At 28.8% G+C, this 23,300-nt stretch overlaps 1 protein-coding gene across 1 annotated transcript in view; it reads right to left on the bottom strand.

Moving 5' to 3' along the window:
• LOC114345659 (mevalonate kinase) overlaps positions 1–23,300 on the bottom strand; it is a 434,326-nt gene that overhangs the window by 10,101 nt on the left and 400,925 nt on the right. The window lies entirely within an intron of this gene.

Genomic DNA, 23,300 nt, shown 5'->3' with positions numbered 1-23,300 from the left:
CAACTTTCTTAAATAATTCATATTGTCAATTGAAATTGTCAAATTGACGTACATTTCATATCTACTGTCATTGAAGAAGAAAAATTATATGTTGCTCCACAATATTGATATGATATGCAATTATTATACAGGGTGTCCCGAAAAGATTGGTCATAAATTATACCGCAGATTCTGGGGTCAAAAATAGATTGATTGAACTCACTTACCTATATACAATAGTGCACACAAAAAAAGTTACAGCCCTTTGAAGTTACAAAATGAAAATCGATTTTTTTTCATATATCGAAAACTCTTAGAGATTTTCTATTGAAAATGGACATGTGGCATTCTTATGGCAGCAACATCTTTAAAAAAAAATTATAGTGAAATTTGTGCACCCCATAAAAATTTTATGGGGGTTTCGTTCCCTTCAACCCCCCCAAATTTCTGTGTACGTTCCAATTAAATTATTATTGTGGCACCATTAGTTAAACACAATGTTCTTAAAACTTTTTTGTTTCTTAGTACTTTTTCGATAAGTAGTCCAAGTAATGAAGCTTGAAATAGGACAAAACCTCGCAATTTTTACAGAATGGATCGATTTGCTTGAAAATTTGAGAATAAGTAGTGGATAGTCCAAGGATCAAAATCTATATGATACCGAAAGGCGCTTTTACCATGGGGGTGGTTGCCACCCCCTATTGGGGGTGGAAATTTTTTATTATATTTTGACCGCAAAAGTTGGTAAAAACGTTCATTCTAAGCAAAAAATGTTCTATACATTTTTTTGATAAAATTAATAGTTTTCGATTTATTCGCTATCGAAAGTGTTAGTATTATATCGAAAAATCAATGTTTTTAATCAGTTTTCTGCTAATAACTCCAAAAGTTTTCGTTTTATCAAAACAACCTTACTTAACAAAATGTACTATTTGAAAAAATAAACAAAACCTTGTTTTTTAATTTTATTGAAGACCAACAATAATCAAGATATACTTTATTATAAGTTAGCTCTCCTTTGTCAAATGCTAAATATTGTAGTTTCAAAGTCAAAAGACGGGAAAAATATGCATTTTTCGAGAATAACTTGTAAAAACTAATTTAAAGAACTTAAAAATATCTATCTCTAAAAATAAAAAAAAAGTCTCTAGCTCAAAAATTAAGTGACTTATAATGAAAAAAATGTCAGTCCCTATTTTGCAAAAGTGGTCGGAAGCAACCCCGTAATCACCACCCTAATTAAAACTAGTCATTGACCTTATTTGGTCTTATTTATTTATGTATTATTAATAGGTTCAAAAAGTTTGACCGACTTAGAATGATTCGTTTTTAAAAAAATTAAGTTAACAGCGATTAACGAATTTTTGTAGTTTGGAAAAAATGGCTTTTTCTTCTGAATACAAAGATTAGCATCATAGATGTGAAAAATGTTTAAATATTATATTGTAGCCAATTTAATTCCCAAGAATTTGGTATGAAAAAAATTTTTCTACAATAAAAATTAAGTGAGCTATTGACAATTAAAACTTGTAATAGCATGCAAAAACCACCTTTACCAACCCTTTCAAAGTCACCTCTTTTTGTGACTAAGCATTTTAATAAGATTTAATATTAATAAGCTTGTAGATCTTGTAAAAACCTACAAAATTCTTTTATAACAAACTTTCTAAGATACAAAATAAAAAAGTTACGGTTAAAAAATTAATATATTTTTTGAGAAAAAAAAAAGGAGAAATCCCATTGGAAGCATAATAATGTAAGTTAGCAGTGTTTTTAGTCATTGGCCTTATTCATTCTTCTTTATTTGTGTATTATTAATAGATTCTAGAAGTTTGACTGGCTTAAAATGTTTAGTTTTTAAAAAACTGAAGTTAACAGCGAATAAAGAATTTTTGTAGTTTTGTAAAAAATGCCATTTTCTTCAGAATAGAAAGATTAGCATAAAAGATAAGAAAAAATGTTTAAATATGAAATTGTAGTTTATTTAATTCTTAAGAACTTGGTGTGAAAAATTTTTTTCTACGACAAAAATTGAGTGAATAGTAAATGAGTATACTATAGAATGACATTGATTTTTTCCATATAAAACTAACATTTTCAATAGCGAATAAATCGAAAACTATTAGTTTTATCAAAAAAATGTATACAACATTTTTTGCTTAGAATGAATGTTTTTATCAACTTTTGCTGTCAAAATATAATAAAAAATTTCCACCCACGAGATGGGGTGGCAACCACCCCCATAATAAAAGCGCCTTTCGGCATCATATAGATATTGATCCTTGGATAATCCACTACTTATTCTCAAATTTTCAAGCAAATCGATCCATTCTGTAAAAATTGCGGGGTGAAAAGCTTCGGTTCCTGGACTAAAGCCAGTGTTTATCGAAATATTTTGAATATTTGTCGAATCCACCACATATTTGTATATGGTTAAGTTACGATTATAGACATGTTAATAATCTGAAAATTTATTTATAATTTACATTTTTAGGTATATTTTGAAAAAGAAGCCGCATCTCGATAAGAGGTGACATCATAAAAAGACTAAGAGGCAAAAAAGTTTTAAAAACACTGTGTTTAACTAATGGTACCACAATAATAGTTTAATTGGAACGTACACAAACATTTGGGGGTTTAAAGGAACAAAGTCCCCATAAAATTTTTATGTAAATATATTAAAAAAGAAGCCGCAACTCGATAAAAACTGGCTTATCGAAAAAATACTAGGAGGCAAAAAGGTTTAAAAACGTTGTGTTTAACTAATGGTACCACAATAATGAATTAATTGGAACGTACACAAAAGTTTGGGGGGTTTAAGGGAACAAAACCCCCATAAAATTTTTATGTGGTGGACAAATTTCACTCTAATTTTGTTTTAAGATGTTTCTGCCATAAGAATGATACATGTCCATTTTCAATAAAAAATCTCTAATAGTTTTCGATATATTGAAAAAAATCGATTTTCATTTTGTAACTTCAAAGGGCTGTAACTTTTTTATGAGCACATTTGTACTAAGGTAAGTTAGGTTCAATCGAACTATTTTTGACCTCAGAATGTGTGGTATAATTTATGACCAATCTTTGGACACCCTGTATAAAGGTAAATTTAATTAATTGTATTTTGCTTGCAGTACTGCATTTTAATAACTAATTTTATTTACTACATACAATTGTTACGTTTTAATAACATAACCTGAATCTTATTTTTTCTTCGTATCATTTTTTTGGACTATGGCCTTGACAATTATCCAGTAACCAGGACTAATATAATTGGCCAATATAATTAAAAGTGCGAATAAAGTTGCAGAGCGTAGAAATAGGTGTCGCTTTGCCGAACTTGCACGGTTCCAATAGTCTACCTGAAAGTGTACTCCGAGACTTTATAGAAATGCAACTGCAGTAGTATCCCGTATCAATGAGTAATACTTTCCGGAGATTGTTCTCCGAACCGAAATAATAACGAACATTAAATACATTTTTTTACACACATACTGTATCTACTGGTATTTATGGTATTGTGTATAATATATATATATATATATATATATATATATATATATATATATATATAATAAAAAAAATTTTTTTTTTTTTGGGAATGCAGTCAATAAATTTTTGGGCTATTCAGTGAAACACTTTGAACTTATTAGTCGAGCTTTCGAAAATTTTATTTTCTTTATCAAGACTATCTACAAATAAAAATGTTTAAATTTAGATAAAACTCAAAATATAAAACTTAACTTACTGCTCGTGGTTACAAATTAATAATTATACAACTTATATAAAAACATGAAAATTTCTTAAAAGTAATATGTAAACGTAAAAGTTTTGATAGTATGTCAATTCGACATCACTCAAAAAAATGTCGTTGGACTACTATAATAATTCGATGGGTTGGGAAAGAAATTAATAACATAATTTGTTGTAATTTATGATAGAAGAAATAAAAAAAATATATTTTAGGTAGAATTATTAGTAATATTTCAACAAATTTTAATAAGACAAAATGTTATTATAAATGATACTTAATTTATCAATGTCAGATCTCTTATTAATGCAATTTGATTTTTTTATCCAAACCATTTCTTTAAATTCTCTTTTGCGTAAATTAATTTCCCTTTCTAAAATTGTGGTTTCTTGAAACATGAAAACATGATCATCATTAATCACATGTTCTGCCAAGGCACAAGATGGGACATTTCTCTTAATATCACTTTTGTGTGAAGTTAATCTAAGGGATAAATTCCGTGAGGTTTGACCAACGTAACATTTACCACAAGTGTTACAAGGTATATACAAACCCATCGAATTATTATAGTAGTCCAACGACATTTTTTTGAGTGATGTCGAATTGACATACTATCAAAACTTTTACGTTTACATATTACTTTTAAGAAATTTTCATGTTTTTATATAAGTTGTATAATTATTAATTTGTAACCACGAGCAGTAAGTTAAGTTTTATATTTTGAGTTTTATCTAAATTTAAACATTTTTATTTGTAGATAGTCTTGATAAAGAAAATAAAATTTTCGAAAGCTCGACTAATAAGTTCAAAGTGTTTCACTGAATAGCCCAAAAATTTATTGACTGCATTCCCCAAAAAAAAAAAAAAATTTTTATTACAATTCCAACAGTCATTACATATTAACAATTATATATATATATATATATATATATATATATATATATATATATATATATATATATATATATATATATATATATGTATATATATATATATATATATATATATATATATATATATATGGATTCCGACTTTAGGAAGCCAAAAACGCTATATCGCACCGGTCATACGAAGCCCGACACCTCCTTACGAAGCCCGGATTCGGGCTTCGTAATTCTTTAATGTTATTTCCCCAAAAAACGTACTTTACACCATCTCTCGATATTTTAACCAAGCTCAGAACATGTGAATACGCTTGGGCTTCATATATATTCGGACAAATTTTAGAAATGTACCATAGGTAGCTCTGAAATCATGATTAACAATACGAAGCCCGGGCTGCTTATGCCTGGAATTATTATCAAAACATACACTCGTAGTTCATGGTATCTACCACCAGTTTGCGCTGCGAAAAGAAGTATATACTCTGTAGAAGTTCAGCAGCGTTAGGAAGCCCACATTGAGCTACCGATTATAAGAAGCCCTGAAGTTTGGCAACGTTTTTGCATATTCCTCAAAGTACTATTAGCTTGTAAACATTTTTATTATTACCTGGCAATGCACATTTTTTGTATTTTTGGGTCGTTCATCGTCATTAATCTTGTGTACTAAGACTCCCGAGAACAGATTATGGTAATTCTTAGCATTACCTGTACACAGTAAGATACCGACAGAAAAAAGATTTAAAAATTGAATCGCAAAAGAATTATTTATTTTAATTGATACAATTAATACAAATTAATACTTTGTATTACTAATTTACTATTTTAGTTTGTAATAAGCCACATAATTTGCTACCAAATATGAAATTAATATGACAAATTAAATTATTGTTTTTTTTTTATTTAAAAAAGGTTAATGCCTCGACAACTAATGGCCATTGGCATGGTAGGTACGGTAATTTTTAACAGTTAGGTACCTAGTGTAATGTGTAGTGTGTGTGTGTGTTGAGTAAGTGTCTTGTTACTTTGCAAAGTTGACGTCATTGTCTTTGCAAAGAGACGCTAACTGTATCCGAACGTCTGCGGTTCCTCCGGTGAATACCGATCCCACAAGGACAGAAACTATTTTCATTTATTAATTTATAATAAATGAAACATTTCTGACCCTGGTGAGATTCGAACTCACAACCATTCGGATTTTTCGATCCAAAGGTAGGCGCTCTTACCACTCAGTCAAGGACGGAGTTAAAGTTATTATTATTAAATATTACTTTATAAAATTAAAAATAGTCATTCTTATGAATTATGCGTATTATTCTGATTCTGATACGATGAACACTTGTTTGATGGGTCTGAGCCACACAATTGAGGGTTAGGCCACTGTTTCATTCGTATTTTTAGTATTTGTCAAGGCAACAATACATTATGTAGTGCCATATTGCCAAATATAGAGCTAGATTGTGTAGACCACTGTTGAACCATATATCCAATTTTTCTGCTTTTATTGATGTATTAATCTAAAAATGCTCAATTTGTGGACTGTGCCACTGTTGCTCTGAGCGCCTCATTTAATACAAATACAATATATTTAATACAATAATGCATATAGATTTTCCCTTCGGAAAAAATCAAACAATATAGATGTTTTTTAATTTCATTAAGGGAATGGGCACGTAGTTTCTGCTGAAATGCTACTCAAATGGAATTCATTTTTTTTTTCGAATTCTGAGAAAACTAATAATTATTTTTGAAAATTTTAAACTCAGAATAAGAGATTACGTTATTAGCGAGGGTCGAAAGTCCCTGAGAACTTCTATAATGTTTATTTTAATAAGTTACAGGGCTAAAAACTAAAAGAAAATTTAGTGTGACTTTTAATTTCAAAATATCTCATTCAAAATAAACTTTTTATTTATTGTAAGAGACTTTCGGCCCTCGGTAATAATTTAGTCTTTCATTTTGCGTTTAAATTTTTCAAAAATATTTATTGTTTTTTTTTCAGGATTTGAAAAAAAAAATGAACACAATGTTCGTGGTAATATTTTCCAAATCTTTGTCAGTAGTAAATAGAATATTGCCAGCATATTGTCAGTCAGACAGTGACAATTTTAAATATTTGACCTGGCATCGGGAATATTTTCAGTTGTTGATTAAATAATATTGATAATGTGTTTAATAAATACTTGATTTAAGACGTGAACTTAATAAAAAGTTATTTATTGTTTATTATTTATGGAAGATCCAAAGCAGAGAATACACCAGGATATATTCAGTGATCCAAGTATTGTGTTGTTACAGATGTTCAAAATTGTAAGCGTTTCATAGTAACAATATATTATTAAAAAATCACTTTATCACTTTTCCTCTTTTCTCGATTGATTATTAGCTTTTGTTGTACAGTAGATAAATTATTACTGAATACATAGGTAGTGAAAAAATTATCAGTAGTAATTGCACAAGAGCTCTGAAATTATCGAATTTTTCCCGAGTGACACTTTGACAGTATTAATTTCACGACCCGAAGGGGAGTGAAATTACGTCAAGTGGCACGAGGGAAACAATTCGATAATAATTTCAGAGATCGAGCTGCCATTTGCTGCGATTATTTCATGAATAAAACTGTTTAAAACCAAAATTTTATTGTAATTTATTTATGTAAGTACAAATTAGTACAATTAAACACACAGTTGTTATAAATATTTGACGATTGAAAGTCATCACTTTTATAAGTTTTAAAACAGTAATTGTCATTAATGTCACTGAATGTATTTTTTCACAGCAACGAAGGGCAACTGACGTAATATACTTGACGATGGGATATTATCAAAAATGATCAATTTAATTTGTATTTCTGTAGCTTTCTATTGGTCGGAAATATGAAATAATCATATTAATTAACTGAATTAACAATTAAGGCAATTAATTATACTAGTAAAAGTTATCCAAGAACATTCAAAAGCCATCTTTACAGTTAATGATGAAGTTGTCAAGTAAAGTTTACATATCCATACCAGTGACAATTTTACTACACGTAATTTTCGGTGTAAAGACAGAAAGAGTGGGGATAGCCTTAAAATATTTGCGAATTATGTACCGATGGCCCTAAGAAATGTTTAATAAACAACATATTAAAAAGTTCTACTCTAGAAGTGGGCACTTAATTTTTTATTAAACAAATGAACTGCGAAATTAGATGTTTCTTTAAATAACCCCGAAAATATAAATTTTAGAAAAAAACTGACTTGACTTGAAAAATTCAGACTATTTAAAAAAACCTAAATATAAGATTAAAATTTTTATAAAATTAAATCTGTAGCTTCTATAATTTTTTATTTATAACGCTAAAGTCACCCTTCTCACAAACATTGGCGCACTGTAAACTAGCGAAGTGCACGGCTGAGTTATTTCAGTGTATTTCTCTAATTAATGGATCAAATAAAATTTTACAAATTGGACAAGAAAGAAGGAAATTAAGAGAAGGAACAAGAAAGAATAGCTTAATTGGAAAGAAGAACAATTGAGTAGGGTCATTCCAAAGTGAATCTTATCCCTTCGAAAAAAATGTTGAAGAATTAGAAAAAACCATTTTTTTATTATCAGATGGTTCTTTTTTTATGAAACTTTTTAGTGTTCATTAATAATTCATAACATTAGTATACGTTAAGGTTTTTCAAATCGTTTTTGCGTCATTAGCTCAAAAAAACTAAATATAATTTGGATAAGACGCACTTTTGAACAACGCAGTGGATAAGACGCTTTTTGGAATAACAATAATGTAGACAAAGGAAGTAGTGTGAACGAATATTTTTATTCGAAACAATAATCTTATACCTAAAACAGATTTTGGCTAAAATAACAATAATGTTATGGTCACATAAGCTAAAAAACAAAAATACTAAACACATTTTTCAGTTATTAAACTCTTAATTCAGCAGGTTCTGGAAAATAACTTTCGCAGTAATCTCTCTTTGCTGCATATCTGAAACAAATGAGTGATTGGATTGATATAAGCAATACAGAAAAAATAATACTTGAATAAACAGTTTTATCGAATTACTAGTTATTTATAGCACAGCTTTGACAGTAAACTAGTAAAACATCTTTACCTGTTATTTTTTTTTTGTATTTTTGCCCACAGTTTTGGATTAGAAACCTTCTTTCTGCCACAACCTTTTAGTACTTCTTTAGGTGCTTCTTCCATAACAGTTTAACATATTAAACACGTACTTTGTCGGTAAGAACAATAATTAGGTTTTACTTCACTAATAATGTAGGTAATAAGTATAAAGAATTTACACTCTTTCAATAATAAACAGTAAAATAACCTAATCTAATCACGCAAGTCAAAATGATCACGTGGCTAAAAATCGGAGGCAGCCATTGGCTGGAAAGGATAAGGTTCGCTTTGAGATGACACTGCTCGTGGATAACGCGCATTTTGGAAAGATGCGAAATATTTAGACTTATTTTATATAGAACAAGAAGCGATTTGCAACAGTATTTTGTTATAATAGTATGTCAAAATCAATGTTACAGCGATATTCAGTGCCAACTTAATTTTTATAAAAAATGGATAAGACTCACTTTGGAATGACCCTACTCAATTAAGCTATCTTATGGTTATAATAAAAAGAAATAAAATGTATGGGCATAAGTACGGTGTGGGCTGAATTTTGTTTAAACATTATTTAAAAATGTGTAACTAATAAAATTTTTCTTATAAAGCTCTCAAATTTGCACAACTTACCTTTCAAACATCTTACTAAACAATGTTTCATTCAAAAAAATGCCAAAAATTTAATTCAAATGATATGACGCAAAAATGCAATTTTTGAAAACTTTTACGTAAGTTTTAAGGAAAAACGTAGTTTACAGAATTACCAGCACTTTAAAACGGTATTACTCAAGTTTGAAAAGATTTTTTACAATTTTATAGGTGATTTTTTAAAGCATTTGATGTATTTTTAAAATTTACTCAATAATTTTATTTTAGAAATGAAACTATGAAACTATGAATGAAACTATTCCTTTTTGACAAAAATTAAGAAAGATAACAAAAATGTACCTAATACAAAAACCGAAAATTACCAACTAAAAAATTGTTTATAAAAAGTGATCAAAAATGTTTTATCTAAAACTTACTTAAAATATATTTAATAATAAGCTTGAACAATAATAAATTTTCAACAAAAAAGTATTTTTAGCTCTTAAACATTATGTCTGCGTAACTTCGAACCTATTAATAACTTTTTTATTACCAGTTTTACGAAAAAAGTTATTCTTTATAAAATACTCTGCATCGTATATGATCTCAGATGCAACCATCAAATATCAAATTTTATTAATTTTACATACGAGGTTTTACATACGATTTTACATTTTGACATACGAGGTATGTAAAAAAATATGAATTTCACTCAAGAGTAAAGTACCTTTAGATTTCACAATATCGAAAATTGTTATTAAAAAAAGTTGGTTGGAATTACAAAATATGTTTCACTGTTTAATTACATTCTTCTAAATGAGATATTGTGAACTATAAAGGTATGGTATGTTTAACAGTAAATGGTCGAGTTCAATTAGTTACCACTATAAACATCCTGGAATAACCGATAATAGTATAAAAGGTCCGGTTTCAGGTAAAATTTAAATATGTTTTCTGGTACAATTTCTTTGCTTTATTATGGGATTACCGTCTAGTCAGTGTTAATTGTCAAAAGACCAACTCTGTCTACCTCGGTTGCTTATCGCTCCGGGTGGGTCTTAACAATGGGCCAGGTCAGATAAATTTAATAATATTTACGACCGCACTAATTGAACTCAACCATTTACTGTTGAACAAACCATACTGAACTGTTAAGCAAAAGTCATATTTGTTTGATATCTGATGGTTGTTTTTTGGACTTTAGACCAGAATAGAGTATTTTATGAAGAATAACTTTTTTTCGTAAAATTAATAATAAAATAGTTGAAATAATTGAAATAAAATAATGATGATGGGTATCCGTAATTTGAGAAAACATTGAATTTTTTTTTCAATTATAATGATGTAATTATAATAAAACATAGTTTTTAATTCCCAACAACTTTTTATAATACCCATATTTTGATATTCTGGAATATAAAGGTACTTTACTCTTTAACAAAATTCGTATTTTTGACATACCTCGTATAAAATTGATAAAACTTGATATCTGATGGTTGGGTTTTAGATTTTAGACTATGCAGAGCAATTTATGAAGAATAAACTTTTTTTCGTAAAATTTGTAATAAAAATGTTTCAAATATGGTTCCTTGCTACGCAGACATAGTGTAGAAGAGCTTATTTATAAGCATTTTCAAATTGTAATGCCATATTCGGATTCAGCATAATCAAAAACAAAATAGAAACAAAATTCAACGATATTTTTAAAATTATTTGCATATGCAATTTCATCCTTCTAATGGAAAAACAAAATTTTGAAAATTTTTCTAATCAACATTATTTTTAGTTTTTTATTTCAATTATGATTCATATAGATATTTGTATAACAAGGGAGGAAAGTGCTTCTTTTCCTCCCGAGAATGAAGTTTACTGCCCGACGCGTAGCGGAGGGCAGTAATCATTCAAGGGAGGAAAAGGCACTTTACTCCCATGTTATACATATGGTTTTTCCACCTTCCTCAAATAACAAGTCATTTTTTCATTTTTACTTAATTTATTTGTGTAACTAACCAACAAAATTTATTAGAACTAAAACTAATAAGTACGTACAATATAACTGTCAACTGTCAAATATAAGTCAAAATAAAAATGTAAACATTGTTAAATCAAAATAACAATTTACAGTTTTTTACCATTCTGTGAAATACAGAGTGTTTTATAAATAAACGTTAAAATGTATACAAACTTACGTAATAGAAAATAGATATTGTACAGGGCGTCAATAAGTTATATTTTTATGAATGAAATACCATGATGTCACTTTTACTTTTCTTCCCTAGGGAGGAAAAGTACAACTTTGCTCCCTACAATCAGGTCCGGAAAAGTATACTTTCGGTAGAGGTAGGTGGAAAACTCTTTTATTATTCATTTTACAAAAAACAGTTATTCTTTATAAAATGTTCTACAGGGTCTAAAACCTAAAATACAACCGTCTAATATCAAATTTTTTCAATTTTATACGAGGTATATAAAAAAAATATGAATTTTCCCAAGAGTACTTAAATAATATACCCTTATTTTTCACAATATTGAAAATTGTGCTTATGTAAAGTTGTTTAGAACAAAAAACCATAATTAACCCGCCAGTGGTCGCTATATGAGATTTTCTCTCACGGTTTCAGAAAATTGCACAGAATTTTTTTTCTGGGAAATTATAAGATCTGTAGTTCCTTCTAGTCTCCTAACTATCCTCCCTCGACAATCTAATAGAATCGTCCGCTTAGATAGTGACTCAGTTGACCTAATATCACCCAATTGTTGAGTCAGCGCGCTTCAAGTGAGACATTCTCTCATCAAGCGACCACCCGCGTTACGAACTGTACATAAAAATTAATTTTATTTTGGCACTTAAAACCTAAAATAATGTAAAAAAATTGTAATTGTCATCAATCAATTTTTCCAGAGCATTCTTGTTATATTTGTGTGCTGTGCCGTAAATTATCAAGATACGGAGATTGATTAATATTGGTTTAATTCCGATTATTTCTTTTTATTTTATTATATTATTATCTATATTATGTTACATTTTTTTTTCTTATTATTAGTTAAGAAAAAAAGTTTAAAAACTGTTTTAAAAACTTTATTTTGTAAAAAAAGGTAAAATTTGGATATGTGAGAGAAAATCTCACGCGCGACCACTCGCGTAACAATCTACCAAGCGACCAATGCCGGGTCGCTAGGTTGGGAATCTATCTTTGGTTGGGAAATAAGCCACAATTAAATTGAAAAAATAATTATATTCGCGTTTGGACGCCCAAATCGGATGTCGTTGTCAAAATATAAAATATTACTAATATTTACTCGGTAATATTTTGTATTTTGACAATGACATCCGATTTGGGCGTCGAAACGTTAATAAAATTATTTTTTCAATTTAATTGTGGCTTATTTCCGAATCAAAATAATTATAAAAATGCCACAAGAAAATAGCTTCAGAACAACACTAAAAACCATCTTCCAATATTCCATCCTTCTCATTGAAATATTCTGAACTATAAAGGTACTTTATTCTTGATCGAAATTTATCTTTTTTGACATACCTCGTATAAAATTAATCAAAATTGATATAAGATGGTTGTATTTAAGGTCTTTGGCCATGCAGAACTTTTTACAAAGGATAACTTTGTTAATATATACTTAACTCTATAATTAATAATAGACCAGTAAGGATCTGTTTTTAGATGGATGTGAGAGGTGGCATTCAGATTTTTGCGGATAAAGTTAGGTGATAACTTCGTTATTAATAATTGATTAATGCTCCGTCTCAAATATGCCCGGAACATTAATAAAAAAAATAAAATATTTAAAAATTTCAAGAAATTTCGTTTTTTTTCTAATTTTTTTGCTTATAACTTTAAAACGATTCATTCTGGAACAAAGTCGTATAGGAATAAAACAAAGGTAATTAAATTTTCTATCAGATGCGATTGGTTATAAGTCTCTTAATTAATCACCCTTGCTGCAAAATAGCAATAAATATAAAATAAGGGGGCAAAACAAGCCTGTTATTATTCAATTATTTTCCATCACTTAGGTTACACTTGGAACCTTCCTAATTCGCTTAGAAAATTTTTGTAATGTGCTAAAACCGTACACCAAATTTCATTAAAATTGACTTACTAGATTTTGAATAATAATTTTGCAATCTAAACTTTTTTTAAAAAATTAAACTTTTTAAAATCTTGCACAACAAAAACTAGTATATACAAAGATTTGTCAATTTTTTTACATATAAAGAAGCACTCCACCTATCTAATGCACTTTGCAGAATTAAAATCGGATTGTTTAAGCAGCCTCAGCAATGTTTTAAAGTTATAAACAATTTTTTGGCTTATAAACAAATTAGTCCTGTGGCCAGGAGGGGGTGCTGCGGGCTCCTTTATTTAGATGCACTTACCCAAGATTTTTATGTATTTTTTGACCCGTGGAACACGATTTTTTTGGGTAACAGTTGATCCGGATATCAATAAAATTGTTATAAACAAACAACTTGAGGAATTACATAACATCGATTTTTCGCAAAATAAAACACTTTTTTATATTTCTTGGGTAAGTCTAAGCAAAAAGTGTTCTTACAAATTTTTTCGTAGGATGCATAGTTTTCGAGATAAACGCAATGGAACTTTCAAAAAATCGAAAAAGTGCAATTTTTGAACGCGAATAACTTTTGATTAAAAAATAAAATAGCAATTCTGCTGACAGAATTTGAAAGTATAAATCAAATTATACCGGTTTGAATTATTTACATTGCTAAAAATTAATTTTTTATTATTAAACAAAGCTATTTGTTTAAAAGCCAAAAAATTATTTATAAGTTTAAAACATTGCTGAGGCCCCTTAAATAATCCGATTTTAATTCTGTAAAGTGTATTAGATAGGTAAAGCACCTCTTTATATGTAAAAAAATTAGATAACTTCTAAATGGTCTACTTTTTGTTCAGAAAGATTTTAAAAAATTTGAACTTTTTTAAAAACATTTAAATTGCAAATTTATTATGCAAAATCTATTAGGTCGATTTTAATGAAATTTGGTACACAGTTTAAGTATGTTACAAAGAATTTCCTAAGCGAATTACTAAGGTTCTAAGTACCACTGAAGTGGTTAAAAACATTGAATAACAACAGGCATATTTTGCCCCCTTATTTTGTATTTATTGCTATATTGCAGAAAAGGTAATAAGTTAAGACATTTTTGACCAGTCGGATATCATCATTCAAAATTCAATTATCTTTATTTTATTTCTCTACGACTTTGTTCCAAAACGAATCGTTTTAAAGTTATAAGCAAAGAAACAGAAAAAAATCGACGTTTTTCGAATTTTTAAATATTTTATTTTTTTTATTAATGTTCCGGCCATATTTGAGAAGGAGCATAAGTAAATTATTATTAACGAAGTTATCACCTTACTTTATCTGCAAAAATTCGAATGCCACCTTTCACATCCAAAAATAGACGTTTTTTCACAAATCCTTACTGGTCTATAATAAAATAGTTATCATAATTGAAATAACTGAAAATAATGTTGTATATCCATAATTAAAAAAATTCAACTTTTTTTTAATTAGAAAGATGAAGTGGAACATTAGAATATAGTTCTTAATTCCAAACAACTTTTCATTACCACAATTTTTAATATTTTGAATAATAAAGCTACTTTACTCTTGAGTAAAATTCATATTTTTTGACATAATATCTCGTATACGGCTTAAAAAAAATGAACTGATGGTTCTATTTTTAATTTAGACCATGCACAACTTTTCACGTTGACGAACAGAACGTCTATAGTCGTCTAATTTCCATTGATGTAATGTGACACAACGTCTATATACGTTGAATTTTTCCCTATTCTACTTTGCAAAATACATATAGTGTCACAACACTTGCTTATACATTTGACGCAGTGTCCGACAACGTGTTAATTGGACACACTGTACAAAACAATTATTGTTATTGTTTAAACAAATAATAATCAATTAGCGGCAAAATCTGTGAGTAGAACTTTTTTACTTTAACATGTATATAAACTAACAAAAAAAGTTTTAGAAAAAGATAATCTTGTTTGAATTGCTCCGAAACAATGCATCTTTTCGTTCTATCTTGACTCTTCTAAAATGCTTCGTATAGATTGCTGAATAGAATTGGGCTTCTTATAACAGGCAATATGACGACTTATATACACATATAAGGATCTCGTAGAACAGTCGTATTATTTAAACGTAAATTAAAACATGGCAACATCGTCGGGCTTCGTATAATGCGTAATCCATATACACTGTGAACGCGTTTATACGAGTGGGCTTCGTAAGACTGTAGGAATAAGACAGTGCTACAATCCCCTTACCCCGTAAACCGCGGGCTTCCATTCATCGGCAGGTTGTAGCGGGCTTCCTATCATTTGTGAGCCATATATATATATATATATATATATATATATATATATATATATATATATATATATATATATATATATATATATATATATATATATATATATATATATATATAGGATGTTAAGTAAGCGAGTACAACTATAAACATAGAAAAGAAAAATCATTGGCAAATAACTCGCAATGTGAATGTGAATACAAAATTAACAACATAAAAAGATGGAATGCAACTGCAGACACGTGTTTCTGACTCATTAGTCGTCATCAGTACAGTATAGCCAAGTTAGAAGAATAACAGTTTAACTTGGAAAAAGATCACTACAGGAGCAATATTACCATTTGTGACAACAATGTCAGAAGACCCTGCCTTTCAGGGCGACGACCAACACAGTCACGGAGGTAAAGCTACCTGAGGAAAGAAAAGCCAAAACCTTATAAAATAAAGGATGTTAAGTAAGCGAGTACAACTATAAACATAGAAAAGAAAAATCATTGGCAAATAACTCGCAATGTGAATGTGAATACAAAATTAACAATATAAAAAGATGGAATGCAACTGCAGACACGTGTTTCTGACTCATTAGTCGTCATCAGTACAGTATAGCCAAGTTAGAAGAATATAGTTTAACTTGGAAAAAGATCACTACAGGAGCAATATTACCATTTGTGACAACAATGTCAGAAGACCCTGCCTTTCAGGGCGACGACCAACACAGTCACGGAGGTAAAGCTACCTGAGGAAAAAAAAAATCCAAAACCTTATAAAATAAAGGATGTTAAGTAAGCGAGTACAACTATAAACATAGAAAAGAAAAATCATTGGCAAATAACTCGCAATGTGAATGTGAATACAAAATTAACAATATAAAAAGATGGAATGCAACTGCAGACACGTGTTTCTGACTCATTAGTCGTCATCAGTACAGTATAGCCAAGTTAGAAGAATAATAGTTTAACTTGGAAAAAGATCACTACAGGAGCAATATTACCATTTGTGACAACAATGTCAGAAGACCCTGCCTTTCAGGGCGACGACCAACACAGTCACGGAGGTAAAGCTACCTGAGGAAAGAAAAGCCAAAACCTTATGATTTTTCTTTTCTATGTTTATAGTTGTACTCGCTTACTTAACATCCTTTATTTTATAAGGTTTTGGCTTTTCTTTCCTCAGGTAACTTTACCTCCGTGACTGTGTTGGTCGTCGCCCTGAAAGGCAGGGTCTTCTGACATTGTTGTCACAAATGGTAATATTGCTCCTGTAGTGATCTTTTTCCAAGTTAAACTATTATTCTTCTAACTTGGCTATACTGTACTGATGACGACTAATGAGTCAGAAACACGTGTCTGCAGTTGCATTCCATCTTTTTATATTGTTAATTTTGTATTCACATTCACATTGCGAGTTATTTGCCAATGATTTTTCTTTTCTATGTTTATATATATATATATATATATATATAACAGGTATATAATATTTGCTGAACAGTTAGGAAACAAGGCTGAAATATTGGGGTAGCAGCAATCTCAAAGAAAACTCTTTATAATAGTTCCAAGCTTTCGAAAATGTTTATTTTCATCATCAGGGAAACTACAATCATAAATAGATAGTATTTAACAAATAGGCTAACTGAAATCAATAATAATTGCTATCTTTGTGTTACCAAAAATCCAGAACACCATAGTTTCCTCTCACTAAACCAGGTGTCGAGGATCCCCAAAAACACAAAAACAACAAAAAATTGTTTTGAGAAATGCAGAGTCAATACTTTCACTAAAAACACTGCACATCACAAAACAATCTTACTAAAGAGTTACTTATATGTTTGTACTTACATTATTTGAGGATGTTGAGCCTAGTTGTTAAACACTGACATATAAAACGAAATTTTGTCCTGGTACAAATCGTATATAAAAATTAAAATTAAAAACTATATATAAAAAATTGTTCTAAAAATCGAGTATAAATTGAAAAATGGTAAAATATTTTAAAAAATGATGTATGTCAAATGGCATTTTTGAAAATGTCTAACAAATGTTATATCGATTTTTATTAAATTTTGTTTGAATTCATACGGAAACGTCACTACCACTGAACCAATTATAATTATTTAATAAATGTTTTTTAAATTTTGAAATAGGAAAATTCCGAAATGAGAATAAAACAGTTTTAATCAATGCAAAGTTTTTTTAAAAGTAGATGTCTTTTTTATTATGTGATTTATATTGAAAAAATCTATAAATTATATATTAAATGAAAGAAGAATTTGAATTATTAAATTTAAATTGGTTATTTTTATCTAAGGTGAGTAAATAAGAATAAATTTCACTGAGATGTCTTACATCTGATTTTTTGTTTATTGAATTTTCTTCTTGAAAGATAAAAGCCATTTCCAAAAAGAGTCTTTTGTTATATGAGTTCTCAGAAGCTAGTACTTTAGTATATTGATAATCCATTGTATGACCCTCTTTGGAAACGTGTTCTGCTAAAGCACAACGTTCAGGATGTAGTCTAGAATCACTTTTATGTGATATTATTCGAGATGATAAAGTTCTCGAGGTGATACCTATATAGTTCATATTACAACTATGACAAGGTATACTATAAACTACATTGGAACAAGATAATGCAGGAGTTTTATCTTTCAGTCTAGTAAAAATTGAGTTTATAGATAATGTGATACTATTAGCTATTTTTATGCCACTAATTTGATTAAAGATTCTGCATAGCTTTGGTGTGATGTTTTTAATGTAAGGGAGTGAAAAATATTTAAAGTTATTGGGTTCCTGGTTTTCTGTAACATTAGGAAGATTATTTAAATTTTGGTTGTTAATACTATTATTATTTGTGTATGAGATGTCAGATGTGTTAAAAAGTAATTTCTTTATAAGGGTTTTTGGATAGGAATTGTCAGTGAATATATTAAATAATATTTTTAGATTTGTATTATGAAATGAGCTGTCTGATATTTTTAAAACCCTTGATTTCATTTGTTTTATTAAATTAACTTTTTGAGAAAATTTTCATTTTTGTTTTATTAAGAAATATGTTGATGACATAATACTTAGCCTACCTTCCAATGCCTTGGATGAAATCTTATTCATCTTCAACAGTTATGATCCTTACATTCAATTTACCTTAGAAAGAGAAGATGAAAATGGTACTCTACCCTTCTTAGATACTAAATTTATTCGTAATACTACTACAAACACCTTAATGATTGACTGGTACCAAAAACCAATAAGCTCAGGTAGGTATATGAATTATTGGTCATACCATAAATTTTCTCAAAAAGTTAATTTAATAAAACAAATGAAATCAAGGGTTTTAAAAATATCAGACAGCTCATTTCATAATACAAATCTAAAAATATTATTTAATATATTCACTGACAATTCCTATCCAAAAACCCTTATAAAGAAATTACTTTTTAACACATCTGACATCTCATACACAAATAATAATAGTATTAACAACCAAAATTTAAATAATCTTCCTAATGTTACAGAAAACCAGGAACCCAATAACTTTAAATATTTTTCACTCCCTTACATTAAAAACATCACACCAAAGCTATGCAGAATCTTTAATCAAATTAGTGGCATAAAAATAGCTAATAGTATCACATTATCTATAAACTCAATTTTTACTAGACTGAAAGATAAAACTCCTGCATTATCTTGTTCCAATGTAGTTTATAGTATACCTTGTCATAGTTGTAATATGAACTATATAGGTATCACCTCGAGAACTTTATCATCTCGAATAATATCACATAAAAGTGATTCTAGACTACATCCTGAACGTTGTGCTTTAGCAGAACACGTTTCCAAAGAGGGTCATACAATGGATTATCAATATACTAAAGTACTAGCTTCTGAGAACTCATATAACAAAAGACTCTTTTTGGAAATGGCTTTTATCTTTCAAGAAGAAAATTCAATAAACAAAAAATCAGATGTAAGACATCTCAGTGAAATTTATTCTTATTTACTCACCTTAGATAAAAATAACCAATTTAAATTTAATAATTCAAATTCTTCTTTCATTTAATATATAATTTATAGATTTTTTCAATATAAATCACATAATAAAAAAGACATCTACTTTTAAAAAAACTTTGCATTGATTAAAACTGTTTTATTCTCATTTCGGAATTTTCCTATTTCAAAATTTAAAAAACATTTATTAAATAATTATAATTGGTTCAGTGGTAGTGACGTTTCCGTATGAATTCAAACAAAATTTAATAAAAATCGATATAACATTTGTTAGACATTTTCAAAAATGCCATTTGACATACATCATTTTTTAAAATATTTTACCATTTTTCAATTTATACTCGATTTTTAGAACAATTTTTTATATATAGTTTTTAATTTTAATTTTTATATACGATTTGTACCAGGACAAAATTTCGTTTTATATGTCAGTGTTTAACAACTAGGCTCAACATCCTCAAATAATGTAAGTACAAACATATAAGTAACTCTTTAGTAAGATTGTTTTGTGATGTGCAGTGTTTTTAGTGAAAGTATTGACTCTGCATTTCTCAAAACAATTTTTTGTTGTTTTTGTGTTTTTGGGGATCCTCGACACCTGGTTTAGTGAGAGGAAACTATGGTGTTCTGGATTTTTGGTAACACAAAGATAGCAATTATTATTGATTTCAGTTAGCCTATTTGTTAATTACTATCTATTTATGATTGTAGTTTCCCTGATGATGAAAATAAACATTTTCGAAAGCTTGGAACTATTATAAAGAGTTTTCTTTGAGATTGCTGCTACCCCAATATTTCAGCTTTGTTTTATATATATATATATATATATATATATATATATATATATATATATATATATATATATATTGCTTATTTCCTGACCGTGAATTTTTAAATAGTTGGTTTTTAATTCCTGGGTTTGCGGTCTGTTATAAATAAAACACTTGATTTTGCTTAGACGTTTCGGCTGTTTGCCATTTTCAATAAGCACTTTTAATTATTAAACATTACACTGTTAACAAACATAATTTATATACCATACACGTAATATTTTGAAAATTTAAAAAATGCACATCGTGTTTCTCTAAGATGTTATGAGAGAATGCCAGGCATGGGCATTGGGCATATGGTAAAAGCACTTCACAACGGTTTTGGATGGTGGTCGTAAAACCAAAACGATAATATACAGGAGATCAAGTTACATAATATACGAAAGAAATAAATCTGACTAATGTTTAACTTTTAATAATGGGAACAAGATTTTTTGTAGTTATGATCTGAGTATGTAACTCGAAATATGAATACTGAGGTGCGTATTTTTTTTTGTATTTTATATGGAACAGAGGCTTGAACGCTAAAACAAGGATATTCATTAATGATAGAACATTATAATAGAACAGAGTATTTGATATGTGGGCATATAGAAGATTTTTAAAAATAACCTTGGTTCAAAAGATTAAGAGACAACCACGTTTTGTAACCGAATGAAATAAAGAAAAATGAGATATTAAATACAATTAAAATAAGAAATTTACATTATTTGGAAACATGTTATGAGAAATGAGATATGTGTTTATGTAGATCGTTATATAGGAAAAGATACTGGACAGAAGAAGCTCAGGACGCTGACATATATCCAGGCTAAACAAAATTGATGTAATGATACAAACTGCAACTCTGTGGAGTTGCTATAAGAGGTAGCACGTAACAAAAAAAAATAAAAATGACGTATTTAAAGTGTTTACCAATGGTGTGCTTACAACCACACTTAATTTTTTTAGCGTTCAAGCCTCTGTTCCATATAAAATACAAAAAAAATACGCACCTCAGTATACATATTTCGAGTTACATACTCAGATCATAACTACAAAAAATCTTGCTCCCATTATTAAAAGTTAAACATTAGTCAGATTTATTTCTTTCGTATATTATGTAACTTGATCTCCTGTATATTATCGTTTTGGTTTTACGACCACCATCCAAAACCGTTGTGAAGTGCTTTTACCATATGCCCAATGCCCATGTCTGGCATTCTCTCATAACATCTTAGAGAAACACTATGTGCATTTTTTAAATTTTCAAAATATTACGTGTATGGTATATAAAATATGTTTGTTAACAGTGTAATGTTTAATAATTAAAAGTGCTTATTGAAAATGGCAAACAGCCGAAACGTCTAAGCAAAATCAAGTGTTTTATTTATAACAGACCGCAAACCCAGGAATTAAAAACCAACTATATATATATATATATATATATATATATATATATATATATATATATATATATATATAAACTAGAAATGATCACAGCTGATTGGTTAATTATCAATTTACAAATTATTGGGGTAACAGCTGAAATGTAAGACTCAGTGTACTCTTTTCTACGATTCCAATATTTCGTTAACAGTCGTTAACATCATCAGGGACGCTGAAATAATATTAAAGGTATAATAGTGAAACTGGGTATTAAAAAAAAACTCACCAGTTTGACATTTTAGTCAACGATGTTATGAATGTGTAAAAAAGCGGCATTAACAAAAATAATTGCAGTGAATGTTATAAAAATTAAAAATATAACAAATATAAAAAATGGAACTATAATATAAATAACTATGCTAAAAAACCACTAATTATTAAAATCTTTAAAAATTCGTCGCACAGAAAGGTTTTAGAGACAATTATGTCAATATATTGTCATTTATGACAGAAAAGAGGTAGTATATTATGAGCTAGAATCTAAACTAAAATCTTTATTGATATTTAAGTTTTTATCAAGTTCAAGAAGGAACGAATAGATCTCCGTTAATTGTTTAATATCTGTTCTTTTATTAATTGTCTGTTCATTCTGATAAATAAATGCCATTTCAAGAAAAGTTCTTTTGTGATAGTTCTTTTCATTTGTTAAAATTTTTACAGACTCAAAGTCCATATTATGGCTTTCATTTACAACATGTGTAGCTAAAGAGCACCTGTCTGGATATAATCTACAATCAATTTTGTGACTTGTTATTCGATCTTTGATTCGTCTAGTTGTCTGGCCAATGTATTGTCTGTCACAATCTCCAAAGGAGCTATTGGCTGATGTAGTTTACAGTATACCATGTATTGATTGTGAAAACGCATTTAAACGTTACTACAGGTTCAGAATCCCAACTACCCATTTGTCCACTCCTTTGCAGCCTTTGACCAACCCCTTAAAGTGCGAAACGACACCAATGGAGATTATAATTTTTTTTTAATTCTCAATTCGGGCTAACTTCACGTCCGCTTAAATGCGTATTTGAACGTTAATTCGGGGACAGAATCTCAACTACACGTTTGTCCACCCCTTCGCAGCGTTTGTCCAACCCCTTAAACTGCGAAACCAGCCCCTGTTAATTGTAATTATTTTCTTATTTCTTAATTCGGGCTAAATTCACATCCGCTAAAATGCGCATTTAAACGTTAACTCGGGGACAGAATCCCAACTACTCGTTTGTCCACCTTTTCGCAGCGTTTGTCCAACCCCTTAAAGTGCGAAACCACACCTCTGTTAATTGTAATTTTTTTTATTTCTTAATTCGGGCTAACTTCACGTCAGCTTAAATGCGTATTTT

This window comes from Diabrotica virgifera, chromosome 3 (genome assembly GCF_917563875.1).
Source record: "Diabrotica virgifera virgifera chromosome 3, PGI_DIABVI_V3a".
NCBI classification, from domain to species: Eukaryota; Metazoa; Arthropoda; class Insecta; order Coleoptera; family Chrysomelidae; genus Diabrotica; species Diabrotica virgifera.
The sequence above is the reverse complement of the archived record's forward strand: the minus strand, read 5'-3'. Positions and strand labels throughout refer to the sequence as shown.